A 15,704-nucleotide genomic window follows, 5' to 3' on the forward strand; every position below is an offset into this window, starting at 1 on the left:
ACATTGTAGGGTGAGTGGTGGGCTGAAAATTTCCACGTTTATTACATGTCAGACACAAAAAGTGTCCCCCAACAAGAGCTAATGTGGATAAATAAATATTGGTCAGATTGAATTGTTTATATTGGTTATTTTGGTATGGAAAAAAATCTTCTTTACATTAGGGTTCGTATGTAGTATCCTCATATCTTAGATTGCCCTAATTATAGATTGCTATGGAGTATGTATCCTGGTTACCTTAGAGATTACTTTTTCTATGTAGACAGTGGCAATTAAGGTCTGCAGGGGCACTCAGAAATAGTATCTGTCTTTGAACAACAGGAATATATGAAGTTGTGGAATTTTTTAGGAAACACCAGATGTGGCTGCTCCGGTATTACATGGTCCCACATGTCTCTATTCACTGTTCCTTGGCGTAATAGCTTATAATTCATCCATTGTTGTCACATCCTAAAGGACTAGTAAGCCTGGAGCTTTTGATTTAAATATTATAGAATTAAGTGCTTATGTGAGAAAACAGACCTATGGATAAATAGATGGTAAAATGTGTATTAACTGCAGCATATAATTACTTAGTATATAATCACCTCTGTGGTTGTTACAGGTCAACAATGGAGACAAGTGAGGTGTACATTAAGTACAAACTGTGTTATTCAGAGTCCTGAAACTCAGAATGCACTCATCAAGGAAAGAGGGTCACATGTTATTCATTGTCAAAGTAGCTAAGAATACATTCCTGTTCCCTGAAGATCCAACCTCTTACAATGGGAAGTACTGTGAGTATGGTGCTTTCATAATACTACTGTAGTGACAACTCTATACCCTATAGCTATTTTACATTTTCTTCGGTAAGACCAATCTAACATTTTGTTCCTGTAACATTATTTTAAATTCTGATTCATTGGGATTTTAAGGCTGAAACTGGTTCTTATCACGATAGCTGCTCTGTGAGACTGACTCTAAGGTGCTCTCCAGGGTCCCTTTCTTTTGGTATGGACAGAACCTATGATACGCTTCCAATGAATATAATTTGGCAAAGGTGATAGGAGTCCGCTCTCCAAATATGATACATTGTATAGTATTTCATCTTGCTATCCAGTGGTGCTAGAGTTTTCAGGAAGCAAGGCGCCAAGCTGAGAGAGGTCCTGTGGAGAGACTCATAAAGTCAAGGAACTTCAGGCAGCCTCAGGGAGCTAAGAGGAGCCTCCAGCCAACAGGCAGCAAGAAGTTGGAGCCCTTGCTCTTATGGTAGAAAGGAAATGAATTCTGCCAACAATGTGAATGAACTGGGAAGTGGATCCATCACTGGTAGAGCCTCAAAATGAGAACTAGGCCCTGTCTGATGTATTGTCTACATCCTTGCAAAGGACCTAGATAAGCGGTGCCTGTCCCTACCCATAGAAACTGTGAGAGAATGAATATATGTTGTATTAAGCCACTGAATTTGTAGTAATTTGTTACACAGCAGAGGAAACTGATACACTTGCCCAGTACATACTTGGTTAATAAGCAGGGGTAAATACCATGAGCCAAGAATTATTCACTCTTGAATAATGAAGACTACAAGAGAGAGAGAAATCCATGCACTTGAGGAAGTTATGGTAGGTGATTTTAATATACATGGCTAAAAAAACAACCAACAGATAAGATGCTTTTCTTTCATACACAGATACAGGGAAATTATTTACAATGTTAAATGATTGCTCTACTTTAAGTGGGTAAAAGAACAAAGCAGATTTACCCAACAGTATTGAAATTTCTATTCAGCTCCATCTATTAAAGTCTGAATCTATTTGTATGCATTTGTGTCATTCTGGAACCTGTGATAAGGGATCGCCATTATCGACCATATGAGGATGTATATCCTTGCCATTTCATCCTGTAACATCAGGTAGAAGAGTAGAATTTACAGTTTCACAAAACTCAGCAATGCCAATAGAAAATCTGTGACTTGCCTTTGCTCAGGGGCCTTACTAACCTTCTCTGAATGGTTCCAGTTTTAGTATCTGTGCTGCTGCCATAAGCAGTTGTTTTGTTTTTGCATTCACTAGCCACTAGCCTGCACTGCCAAACAGTTATATCGAATCTCTATCAGAGGGTTGCTTGCTGTCTTAGATGAAGTTTTCTGCCAAGTTCTTCGAGTGTCTGAATTTCTTGAACGAAATAGATGAATGAAACAAATCATGCTTACAAGCGCAGAAAGAAAGGGAATTAGAGAGAGGGGGTGCAGATAATACAGATATTAGTTTTAAAAAGGTATACACAATGGTGTTTGAAAAGTCTTGCCAGTTCTTTTGTTTGTTTGCTTGTGTGTTTTCAATCTCTGAGGCTTTAGGGACTTCACATCAAAGTAACAAAAGAGTGGCTAACCCCTGATATATTATAAAGAGCTTCTGCAGCAATAATTAATATAAGGGGGCAGTGACACAAGAATTAATCTTGGAAACCACTCTCAAGGTGATGGGGAAAATAAATGCGTCGTGGGAGTACCCCATAGTGCTGCACCATCGTTGCTGTGTTCTATCATTGATCATTAATGATAGCAAAGAAGCGATCACTCACAAGACAGAACTAATAATAGTCTTCAAATATGGAAGGATCTTCACTCACTTCTATGTTTGGTAACAGTCTGTGTCAGATGAATGATGAGTGTTTTACTGCCCCAAAGGGCACATGCAACAAGCCTCTTTTTCTTCCTTTCCCTGCTGCATTGTAGATGGTACTGGAGGCCAGTTAATCTGCTATGCTGAAATAGTTCTTTTGGATACTGATTTTTTTTCCAGATGTAAATATATGGCTCTACGAGATTATCCAAGTATTAGTACTCTTGCATGTATGGATACTATAGACAGGACCACCTCTGCCCTGACCCAGATACTCAAAGTGACATCACAATTCTGGGAGTCCTGGCTGTTATCAGACATGGGAGGTGTCCAATGTCAAATGGGTTTTTTCGTAGTGGTGGTGAAGGTGCTATTGCCAGCATTTATTCCATTACTCAGGTCCCACTAAATCAACCCTTCCTTTTCATCACAAGAAGACACTCAGGGCACATGAGTTATCTGAAAGTGCCAAAGCGCAAGCCATAGTTCCTAGGTAACATGATCCTTGTTAGGTACATCCTACAATTTAACCAGACTGGACTCTGATGCTTTCTTACTGCGGAATTCTGCTGCTGTATTTCTGCCCTCTTGATGCCTGCTGATCCTCATAATCTGGAGTTTTTTTGCGGATAATGAACATTTTTCTATAGCAAGTAAATTGTAAGCTTTATATAAGATTCACAGGAGAATGATAATTCTCTTTCAAAATCAAGAGGTAACCATGCAAAATAAACAACTGTTTGGTCCATTACTATTATTACCTCTTTTCTTCCTGGAAACATTTATTTGAGTTTCATAAGCAAACTTGATATTGTAAATAAAGCTCCTCCATGATCCCAAGATAACACTTAGGTTTCATAATCTAGATGGAAACACGCTTGTGTTGTACAATTTTGATTCCTCCTTTTGTATAAGACTCCAATAATAACATCCCTGTTTCTAATCATGCCCTGAAAAACAACATTTAATAGCTCACCTTTTCCCTCTGAACTTTTCTCTGCTTTAAATTCAGTCTTACAAAAGTATAAAGGATACCTATGTGATTACCTAAAATAAATAAGATCATAATCAACTCAAAAGAAAACATTATACTCGTCCAGAAATTCCTTACTAGGAATACTCCAAAGAGGAAATAAGTGTGTTTATCTATGGTAATAACAATACAGCTGCCTAGCAATCAAGTTAGCTTTCCTGTCATCTTTATCAAGCAGTGTGTTTACACTGGAGACAATCTGAGGAAAGAAAAATCTGTATTGTGATATCAGTACAATGCAAGCATATTTCTAAACACAGTCAGCCTCTTGTTTACAAGGCGCAACAGTGATTACTTCAAACATAGTTTTTAGATAGGCTTGGATTATTAAAGTTTTAAAAGTGGTATAATACATTTAAGACTCAATCATTTCAACTTTTCTCCAAAATTACTTTTTCAATGTATTCTAAAAAAAACAGACAATATGGGATATTTCATTGAAAGGAGGGAATGAAAAAGATAAAATAAAAAAATAATAAAAAAAGAAAGTAGGGAATGATCCTGTTATAGTCTCTGTGTACATGTAATTGTGTCTGTTAGTATGTCTGTGCATGTGAATATACCTGTGTATGAAGAAATAGAGAATTATTTCTTGATTTTGCTCAATAGTATAACCTTTTAGGACAACTTATCTTAAAAAAGCTAAAACAGGTTTATTTTTGTGAAGTTAATGAGAAACAAATATATTTTTTAAACTATTAACCATCATGTAAGAGCCTCACTTTTATTTTTTCTAACAGCTTTTTTCCCCTAAAGAGGTTCAAGAGGCTGGTGTCTCAAAGGAACTATTCAGGATGCATTTGTATATAATAATTATCCTCTTCTCTGACTTCAGTAAGTATACTTAGACCAACTCAAATGAACCACAAATTTCATACCATTGGCAGAAAAGCAGGGGTATACAAAGAAGAGGGTCTTTGATTTTTGTTAAGGAGAGAATGTCAATAAATAGAAAGAAATATAGGACTGGACTTCTCTCTGTTAAACTATCATAAGAATATTGATGAATTGGATTTTAAAGGCACATGCGGGAAGACTTGAGGAATTTGCTGTCAAATAGCCAAGTAGGAAAGAATTGAAGATTTTGTGTTTGTTTGCTTTTAATTCTCACTAATGCCTTCCCACAGAACTTGTTCAAGGCACAGAACTGAGTCGGTGAGACTAACCACTTACCCTTCCAGCAGTACTCCCTCTCCTTGGGAACTAGCAATCACTTTCCCTCTTCTTCCTCTTTTCCTGAAACATTTTAGCTACACCAATTTGGATAAAGTCATTGCTATAATACTTCCACAAATATCTGTATTGAAAAGACTATATTTCACTAAGAAAGGCAGGGGTATTTCCCAGTGTACATGCGCTGTGAAAAGAGTCTGGATCCCAATTGCAACTCTGTTCCTTTTTAATCTAGGTGAACTCAGTCACATTAGTCAGCTTTTCTGAGAATCATCTGTGAAGGGGGGCAATCAGATATTCTCTTTATGATTGACTTGAGGATTATCTGAGGAAACGTACATAAAACCACCTAGCCTAGTGCCATGAAAATAGAAGAGAGGTCCTAGTTTTATTCCAGGAGAGGAATGTACAGCACCAGACAGCAGGTGGAGATTTTTATGAGACTGAAAGACTTTTCCTGTACTCCAGATGTAGAGCCATGAAGATGATGACTATAGCTTTTTAAATGATAGGTTGATTTACCCCCCAAATAACTTTTGCAATGATAAAGTTGAATTACGACCTTGTAAAGTCATTTGTGTGGCTTATGGGCTTTTGGCTAGGAATTTCTGGGGTGCACAAACCCATGCCTCAACCACTAATGTTGACCAAATTCCAAATGCTTTCACATTGCTGACCTGTTCAAATGCCATAGTAATCCTGGGAGTAGGTAGTATTATCCTCATTTGAACATGAAAACACTGAGGCCCAGAATGATTAAATGGACCATCATGGTGATATTGGGATTTTGCCCAGTATTTTAGAGTCAGAATCAATGGGAACTTTTTTACTGTGCCGTCATTGAACTTTGCTCTATAGTTACGAAAAATAATGGATGGTAGACCGTTAGTGATAACTTTATACATAACAGATCATAAATAACCAAAATCTTTTTCCCAAGATACTTCAACTGTTAGGAAGAGACTTTATATTGTGATGGTCAATGATTAACACATTATAGCCACTAAAAAAACAATGAACAACAGCAGTAACAATCATAAACCTAAAAGCACACTTCCCAAGGGGTGCTAAAAAAGGAATTTTTACTTATTTAAATCATTATGCCAATACAAAGGACATTATCTTGTTGAATCTGTATGATTTATGCATTGAGACAAAAAAATGTCGATTCTACAAGTTTCTTTGGTAAATCTGTACATTATGATTGAGATCAGCACCACTGTTAACCTTTCCATTGCCTGTAAATAGCAATTACAGGATAACTATAGGGTAAATCTAGGGCTTTGTGTCCCTGAATGCAGGAGTAATTTGAATTGTTCTGACTATAAATTTGAATTGCTTAACATATACTTTCTGTAAATTAAAAATGCATTTTAATAAGTTATTTCACCTTTCCAAATGTATGATCTTCCCTTTTTCAGAAGTTATGTGATTTTAAGAGTAGAACAAGTTTAGAATACTCATAAGAAAACTTAAAACAAGTCAAGAAACATTTTCTTCATTTAAGCATGGCTTAAATTGAGCATAAAGCGAGATTCTTGGAAACATCGCATAATTATACAATATCTAGGATTTTTTCTTCAATAAGATAGATTGAAATATTCAATGCTTATATTTTTTAAAACTATTTAAGTCTAGCTTCAAGTAATTGAATTGTCAAATAAGTAGGAAACATTAAAAATTAAACTTTCTTCCCCCATCTTTTACTATTTACTCCTTTCTATTTCCCTTTTTTCTCAAACACAACCTATGACATATCCTGTCTCTCTGATATCTGCTCTGTAGTCTTACTTGTTCCAATATCTGCTCTCTTTTCCTAATTTGTTCTATCTCTAATTCTGCTCTTCCAGAGACAAATGAAGTATGTAATGTATGTAATCTTTTTTTAAATCTTTATTTCTATGGTGATCTGCTTTCTTCCTTCTTATTATGTGCTTTCCTTACTCATTTGCTTTCCTTTTGATCCTCATTCCATCTCTTCTCCTTCCTAGTCCTTTATTAACATTATTAAGTTAAACCTCTTCTCTCATCATCCCAACACATCTCATTCCAATGTTGGGGTGGATCTTACATTACCCAAACTCTCTGGCATTGAGTCATGATTCTATGTGAGGTGGTTTGGGAAATCAAATCAACCATCCATTGACTTATTCTACTGACAAGCAAGAGGCAAGAATAAGACAAGTATAGCAATATATATTTTGTAAAAAAAAAAATACTTTGTAAAAATTCACGATATGGATTCATATTCACTCTCATAAAAACATTTCCATTACATTGGGTTTGAAATTTTACCCCATCTGCAATGTCTTTATGTCTGCCTACCTTATACAGAAAATTCAGGTAGGTTTTCTAAGTCTCCAAACAATCTCAAATTGTTAAAAGTTTACTTTTTTTTTTCCTCATACTCCACAATAAAATTGTTAACACTTTTCTAAAAAGCTACAACCCGCAGTATTAAAGAAATACTATTAAGTAATAAAACAAACAAAAACATTGAAAGTCAGGCCAACCCCCCCAACCCAAAACAAACTCAGCATGCTTTAAATCTTACTTGTTTAGATCCCACAGCAGTTTACCAGACGTCTCCCTAAACAAAAAGAAATGTGTCAGTTAGAATGTTGAGAAAATGATGCTATTAAAATATGGTTCATTTAAATGATGCATGTTTATATTATGTTGGTAGTAAAAAATGTCAAATTCGAAAAAGAACTGAAATTAGTTATATTTTGGCATTTCCTTTCATAGTCATTGTTGTAAAGAGCAATAGAAAACATTTCTTTTAAAGAAAGAAGAAGCAAAACATGCTATGATTATTCTGGAAAGATAAATGATAACCTTAGATTATTAATTCAATATACTTTGTAATCACAATTTTATATGAATGATATTAATAAGTATCAAATATTATTAAATAAAAAAACAAATTTCTGTTGGAAAAGTCTATGAAAAATTTTCACAAAATGAAATATTCCATGCACTGTAAACTTTTGTTAAGATTTAGCTTTTGGCAAACATACGCAAAGCCCATTCAGTTGCTTTAACTAACATCACAGGGTCTCTAGAATACAGAATCTTCCAAAGTACTATCATAATGTGAAAAAAGAAAGAGACAAATCTATGTTTGAGGAAAAGGCTAATTCAAATTTTAATTAAAATGTGGACATTTATTAGTAGTATATAGGCAGTTTAAATTAGGATTGTAAAAGATACCAGTTTATCAAAGTTTGATAGGGTTTCAGAAGTTTTTAAGCCATTCTCAAAATTGGACGATCATGCTGCTATTTTTCCACTGATTTTCATCAAACCTGTAAACCTATTTGTTACTGTTTTTTTTTTCACTTTGTAAGAGTGAAATTGGAAAAAACAATTTGGATTCCATAAGACTAGTTTAGGCAAGTGGAAATATTAATTCGTTTCTGTCAATTTCTAGAAAATATCAACGGATCTTGAGTAATATAAGATCAGTGATCATCTGTAGATGTAGGTAAGGAAGATGGGAGGGAGGCATTACAAGGGCCATAAATAAACATTTGGAGTTGGTGGATATATTTGTTATCTTGATTGCTGTGATGGCTTTACAGGTATATACATCTGTCAAAACTCATCAAATTGTACGCTTTAACATGTACAGTATATTATGTGTTAACTGTACCTTAATAAAGCTCTAAAGAAAGAAATAGAAGCATGTAAAATATATTTTTTACTTAGGACATGAAATGTATAGTTAGCTCATTGGAAAAATTAATGGACCTTGTTATTATTGCAAGTTTTGTTTTAAAAGATTTTTTGGCTGTTGTGTGTGAATTTTTTTTTTTTTTTTTACCTCTTTATTTGATGATAGGCTGGGGAGAGAATGGTTGGAAATGGAAATGAAATTCTTTAAGGAAGTTTGGACTACCATACTGGTAGTAGAGGGAAAGGAACCCTGGATTGACTGACAATAGATTTAGTAGGTACAAAGAAAAGTCTTACTGATGTGAAGGTGAGGCAGAGTAAGGAATGAAGGATGATGGCTTTAGCAACTAGATGTATGGTGCTGCCATTTCCTGAGATAGTGAAGATTGGAAATATATTCAATTTGAGGAGAATAGAAGAGTTCCAGTTTAGACATATTATTTGTGAGATGTCTGTGAGATAACCAAATGACAATTTTAAGTTAAGGTGAAGGTTTCTAGAACTCAGAAGAAAAGTTTGAGTTACACAAATAATTTTGAATATATCCAGCCTATAAATGAGAGTAAATGACTGCTGTGGAATGGAGGCAAATGCTATTGAATAGGAAAGATAAAGGAACTCGGAGTCAGGGTATTAGGTGGCTTATCTACTTGATGCTAACATCTTTCCTCTCTCCTCCAAATATCCAAAACAAGAGCAAAAAGGAGCTCAATGAGTCAGAGGCTAAGTTTTATTGTTTCTCATTGAATGTTCCTTTGAGGCTACTTTCTTTCTTTTTTAATAATAAATTTATTTTTATTGGTGTTCAATTTGCCAACATACAGAATAACACCCAGTGCTCATCCCATTAAGTGCCCCCCTCAGTGCCCGCCACCAAGTCACCCCCAACCTCCTCCCCTTCCACCACCCCTAGTTCGTTTCCCAGAGTTAGGAGTCTTTATGTTCTGTCTCCCTTTCTGATATTTCCTACCCATTTCTTCTCCCTTCCCTTCTATTCCCTTTCACTATTATTTATATTCCCCAAATGAATGAGAACATATAATGTTTGTCCTTCTCCGATTGACTTATTTCACTCAGCATAATACCCTCCAGTTCCATCCACGTTGAAGGAAATGGTGTGTATTTGTCTTTTCTAATGGCTGAGGAATATTCCATTGTATGCATAGACCACATCTTCTTTATCCATTCATCTTTCGATGGACACCGAGGCTCCTTCCACAGTTTGGCTATTGTGGACATTGCTGCTATAAACATCGGGGTGCAGGTGTCTTGACGATTCATTGCATCTGTATCTTTGGGGTATATCCCCAGCAGTGCAATTGCTGGGTCATAGGGCAGATCTATTTTTAACTCTTTGAGGAACCTCCACACAGTTTTCCAGAGTGGCTGCACCAGTTCACATTCCCACCAACAGTGCAAGAGGGTTCCCTTTTCTCCGCATCCTCTCCAACATTTGTGGTTTCCTGCCTTGTTAATTTGCCCCATTCTCACTGGTGTGAGGTGGTATCTCATTGTGGTTTTGATATGTATTTCCCTGATGGCAAGTTGAGGCTACTTTCTAACTTTATATTTAAAAATCCACAATATAGATATGAAAATAAAATATTTTAGTAAATTAATCTAATCTTCTTCCAGTTTAATCTTAAAATTAACCTCAAAGGCTCTTGGATGTCATAAATGTTTATAATCATCTCATCTAAAGTACATCTTTTAAATAATCTTTGCATATGTTTTGTTATATATATACTTTCTAAATCAAATTGGAAGTGAAGAATAGTGCTTTGCTAAATTTCTTAAAAAATAAAAATAATTTGCAGAACTTGAACATTCATTCTTTATAACGTGCTTGGAATGTGGAAAAAAACTGATAAAATGCAGAAAGTAGTTGCAAATTCTGTACTGTGATGTTCTATAATCAACAGGCTTATATACTCATAGAGATCAATCATAGAAAGAATGAATAATTTGGAATTATAGTTTATTATTATAAAAGGAAAATAAAACATAGGAGTTTCATGGTTGGCATGAAAAGGTGTTCTTCAAAGTCACCCTTAGTATAAGAACGATTCATAGATTTGGTTTGGCTAGTTTCCATTTGTTTTGTGTATTGCTGAGATGATGGGGAGTCATGTAAACTGGCTAGATTTTTGTTTCTTCAGCTGCAAAATTAAAATAATACAATACTTTCAAGAGTTTTGGTGAGAATAAGTGCAATAAAGTACACAAAAATGTCTTTCTACCATGCAAAATATTATAGACTGTAGAAATAACATCACTACAATAATAATAATGAGACCTTATGGCTAATTTTGGCCCCTGATATTACAAGAAATATTCAATGGATTTAATTTGTGTTCTATATTTAATTTTATTTAAAATTTTCCAAATCATTAAGAAAACCTAGAAAGAAGTAACACCAACTCTTCAGACACTGATGAAAAGGGTAAATTAAGGAAACACACATTAAAAAAAACTTACACACTTTGCTGACTGTTAATTTTTGGCCTACATAGTAAAAATGAAAAGTCTATTACCTGCTCACGGTATTACTTGGAATGAAACATATTTCTGGAATATGGTCCTCCCATCTCTCCCATCCCTCTTTATACTTAGTCATATTTCTAATTTATTTTTTCTTCTTTTCTTTACTCTCTGTGATAGTGCCCACTTTTTCATTATCTCACTTTTGTTCGAGATTAAGTCATGAACCAGAATTTTATAATGATTTATTTTATTTTATAAGGATAATACATATTTTCCTATATACAAAAATAATTCTATATTCACTGTTGAGAATGATGAAAAAAGAGAAAACAAAAGTCATTCATAATTCTATCACCAAGAGACAGCTGCTATGGACTTTTGGTATATAACTACTAATCTGTTTTTTTTTTTTTTTTTTTTTTGTGCAAGCATACATTTTATAAGTTCAGTAATTGCATTTTGTTGCTCCTATTTTTTACTTACTTTTCCACAAATATTTTAAAATAATATGAGTTGTTTTTCTACAACATTTTTAGGTACTGCACAGCTATTTTAAATTTTAATTTTATAGATGAAACATAATTTGATAGACCCATCGAAAAGGTTGTTGTTAGTTTTATTTCTTGCATAAGCAGCCCTGAGATAAACCCCCTCAAAACTATATATTTGCATGAATCATGATTATTTCATTAGGATGAATGCTGGATCAGAGAAGGACAAACATTATATGGTCTCATTCACTTGGAGAATATAAAAAATAGTGAAAGGGAATAAAGGGGAAAGGAGAAAAAATAAGTGGGAGATATCAGAAAGGGAGACAGAACATGAAAGACTCCTAACTCTGGGAAACGAACAAGGGGTGGTGGAAGGGGAAGTGGGCGGGGGCTGGGGGTGACTGGGTGATGGGCACTGAGGTGGGCACTTGACGGGATGAGCACTGGGTGTTATTCTATATGCTGGCAAATTGAACCCCAATAAAAAATAAATTTATATAAAAAAAGGATGAATGCTGGACTCAGTCAAGCTTGCATATCAAATTATATATTTTATAATACCTATTACCAAATTGCACTCCAGAAAGGTTATAACATATAACACTCCTACCAGCAAGATATGAGAATACCTCCTTCTTTATACTGAAGCTAATAGATACTGTTATATTTGAATTTCGTTTTTTTGTCAGTTTGATAAGTAAAATTGCATCATTTATTGTTTTTTTTTTTTTTAATATATATATAGTTTTTTTATTCATTTGAGACAGAGAGAGAGAGGCAGAGACACAGGCAGAGGGAGAAGCAGGCTCCACGCAGGGAGCCCGATGCGGGAATCGATCCTGGAACTCCAGGATCACGCCCTGGGTGGAAGGCAGGAGCCAAACCGCTGAGCCACCCAGGGATCCCTCATTTATTGTTTTGATAGATTTCTTTAGTTAGGTGAGTTGAAAAAATTTTAATGTTTTTTATTTATATTTATTAGTTTCTATAATACTGATTATAATTCATTGTTATCTATTAGAGCATATGTCTTTGGTATAATCACTTAAATTAACTTCTGGGGGGCAGCCCGGGTGGCTCAGCGGTTTAGCACTGCCTTCAGCTCAGGGTGTGATCCTGGAGACCCCGCATCATATGGAGTCCCACGTCGGGCTCCCTGCGTGGAGACTGCTTCTTCCTCTGCCTTGTCTTTGCCTCTCTCTCTCTCTCTCTCTCTCTCTGTCTCTCATGAATACATAAATAAAATCTCTAAAAAAATTAACTTCTGATATATTAAAGTATTAACTAAAAACATAAAGATTTGATTAAGAAGATCAACATTAAAGAAGACTTCAATGTTTCCAGGATTAACATATGCCAAGATTCTTCCTAAACCCAAGAGAAAGTTAGACAGCTTTCTTCATTTACTGATGCAAAAGTGATTTTAAGTAGATTAATTAATTTCAGTAAGCTCAGTTCTATGCTTCATTTTTTATTATCCCATTTTTATTCAAATTTGATTTGAAGTTGAATTTATTTTATTGCTGTTTAGTCCCTTATAAAAAATTTTTAGACTGTTTACAATAATATATTTTTATTTGCTATTATGTTGGTTATGTTTTACTTTCTCTTCTTCTGAAAGTATGAATTAAAACTAAATTTTTCTTGACATATTACCCAAAGTGGGAAGACTTCTTGGTGTAGTGAAGGTTAAGACAAAAACCAATCTGCAGCATCATCTTTGTGTAGTTTTCTTCGGTTTACACAGGGTGCCTAATGCTTTGTCCTAGTTTTGATTCATTACATAGAATGTGACTTTTTTGAGGTTTTTGTTGACATCATTACAAAGGCGACTCCTTTGAGGTCAACAGCTAATCTTCAATGTAATCTCAAGGGAATTCAGATGTGTATTCTAGGGATACTTCCCTAGACTCTGACTGAGGCATTATTATTCCATGATAAAAACAAGAAAATCAGGAATTCATGTAGCTAGCTGCCAGATTATAAACAAGTGATGTTCATCAGTAATTAGCAAATAAGTATGTCATATCTGTAAGAGCTGAAATAAAATATCTCACATTACTAAAGTGTTCTAAAATCTGTTCACACTCTTATGTGACCCTCACAATATTCTGGGGGTAGGTAAGGAAGATATTGTAGGGGGCAAAACAATAGTCTTGTGGACATATTTACTTGCCACGTGATCTCCATAAATCAACTGAGCTCACAGAGTAGTCAGTCTCCTTTTCAGTAAAATAGATATAAAAAAGGAAATGATACTTATTTTTCATGGCTGTTCTGAGTTTCAAAAATACAGTGGATTTCTTCACTTAATACTTAAATCATTCATTGATTTATTTAACACATACTTTTGAGCATCTACCATGAATTCTATACACTAGGAATTATAGCTTGGGAAAGAAAAAGTCAAGGTTTCTGTTCTGCTACAGATTATATGCTAATAGGTAACATAGGTAACAAACAACCACTATAGATAGATAGATGGACAGATAAGCAGATAAATTGATGATTTTAAATAGAATTAAATGTCATGAAGAAAATAAAACAAAATACTGTATAGCAAATATTGGGTGATGCTGAATAGGGTAGTTAGGAAAATCTTGTTGAAAGGTGATAATTTGAGCTGAGACATGAATAACAGAGGGACCAGCCATGGAAAGAGAAAGGAGTGAGGACCTCTAGAAAAGACATATATGTGCAAAGATTCTAACATAGGAACAAACGTTAGTGTTTAAAGAACACAAATATGCCCAGTATGGTTACAGTATAGTGAGCCAGGAAAAGCCTGGTATTACAGGGATGGGAGAGGAGGTGGAGGCCAGATCATAGGTTATATAAGGCTTTGTAGTCATGACAAGCAGTTGGCCATGGTGAGGTAAGAGGGGGCTATGATGATGATGATGATGATGATGATGATGATGAAGGAGGAGGAGAAGAAGGAAAAAGAAAAGGAATCGATAAAGGTCAAATTCATAATTAATTCAATAGTTTAGAAAACAGTGTCTTTTGCTTTTATTTTTGTTTTTGGCCTACATATTATACTGCATACCAGCTCCTGAGTCTAGTTTCCTATTCAGACTCTGTTCAGTTTTATTTTCTCTACAATTTGTTGCTGCCTGTAGTAAATGGTTTTTTACCTCTTAAACTCAAAGTTAATTATTACTCTTGATTTGTGTTTGTATTTCTTTTCTTAAGGCTTGTGCCAGTTTCCTGCATTGATTTTAGTGCTGAAGAAGCATTTACAAGACTCAATAGATTTACTTAGGGATTGGATTTCTGAAATTCTCAACTGCTTTATTTTAATAATAGCTATAATTAACAGACATCTTTATAGCTTTCCCACTTTCTACTTATCCCATGCCCCATACCCTTTTTCTTTAAGCCAGTCTCTTTTACTACTCATATATTTTAGTTTTATCTGCCAAAAAACAAAACAAAATGAATAAACAAAAAATAAAAATCTTCCATTGACATTCTTGGAAGGATTGTCCCTCTCCAATACTTCTCTCTTGAACTACTTTTTTGCTGGTTTGATCCTCGTTTTGCTTGAGCATCCATTTCTTTTTCCCATGTATGGCTTGTCCCCTTGACTGGATAATCCACTCTTTATCCTTGGCTTTGGCACCTGCTGTGTTTGTTCTTCCCATCACTATTTCAGGTTGTACCTAAGCTTTGCTACATAACTGCTGGCATACATTATGAATCGTGTTCAACCCATTTACTACCCACACTCTCCGCTATTCCAGGCGGATTCACAAATGTAACTGTCAACCAGAATATTATTTATTTTTCCCTACTCCCTGCATGGCACTTTTTTTTGCCTGCATTTAAATAAATGATAACCCCTTGGATCACTAATAATACACTATGTGTTAATTAATTGAATTTAAATAAACAAAAAAACCCAACCTTAGTTATAAGAAGAATAAATATATATACAACTCAGGCCTTTGCAGTTTAGGTTTTATCCATTTGACAATAGCTGTTACCTAAACAGCAAATCGTTATAGATGCATATGCATGGCACAAATATTGTAATTTTGTTTATAGTCGTTTAGTTGTTTTAAAATATTGATTGAGTTTAGGAAGCATTTTTTTCTAAACCATTTTTGTAAATATTATGAGTTTTGGACTTTAGCATCAGTTTTATATGAAGGAAGGTTATAGCATGATTTTAAGAGTTGATGTGGGGCTTTCAACCAGATTAGTTTCCCTAATGCCAGTCATTGTACCATGTATTTG

At 34.6% G+C, this 15,704-nt stretch overlaps 1 protein-coding gene and 1 non-coding gene across 36 annotated transcripts in view; both read right to left on the reverse strand.

Annotated features, from left to right (window-relative positions):
- Window positions 1–15,704, reverse strand: part of PTPRD (protein tyrosine phosphatase receptor type D) — a 2,191,141-nt gene that overhangs the window by 647,967 nt on the left and 1,527,470 nt on the right. For all 35 annotated transcript variants that reach the window (XM_077911920.1, XM_077911956.1, XM_077911938.1 and 32 more), the window contains one exon: window positions 7,361–7,396. The gene's annotated coding sequence lies outside the window, so the exon portion shown is untranslated. The remainder of the gene's footprint in view (window positions 1–7,360; window positions 7,397–15,704) is intronic.
- LOC144322838 (U6 spliceosomal RNA) lies at window positions 1,916–2,024 on the reverse strand. The gene has a single exon (XR_013388454.1). It is a non-coding gene; the product is annotated as a U6 spliceosomal RNA (small nuclear RNA).

The sequence above is a fragment of the Canis aureus genome, chromosome 10 (assembly GCF_053574225.1).
Source record: "Canis aureus isolate CA01 chromosome 10, VMU_Caureus_v.1.0, whole genome shotgun sequence".
NCBI lineage: Eukaryota > Metazoa > Chordata > Mammalia > Carnivora > Canidae > Canis > Canis aureus.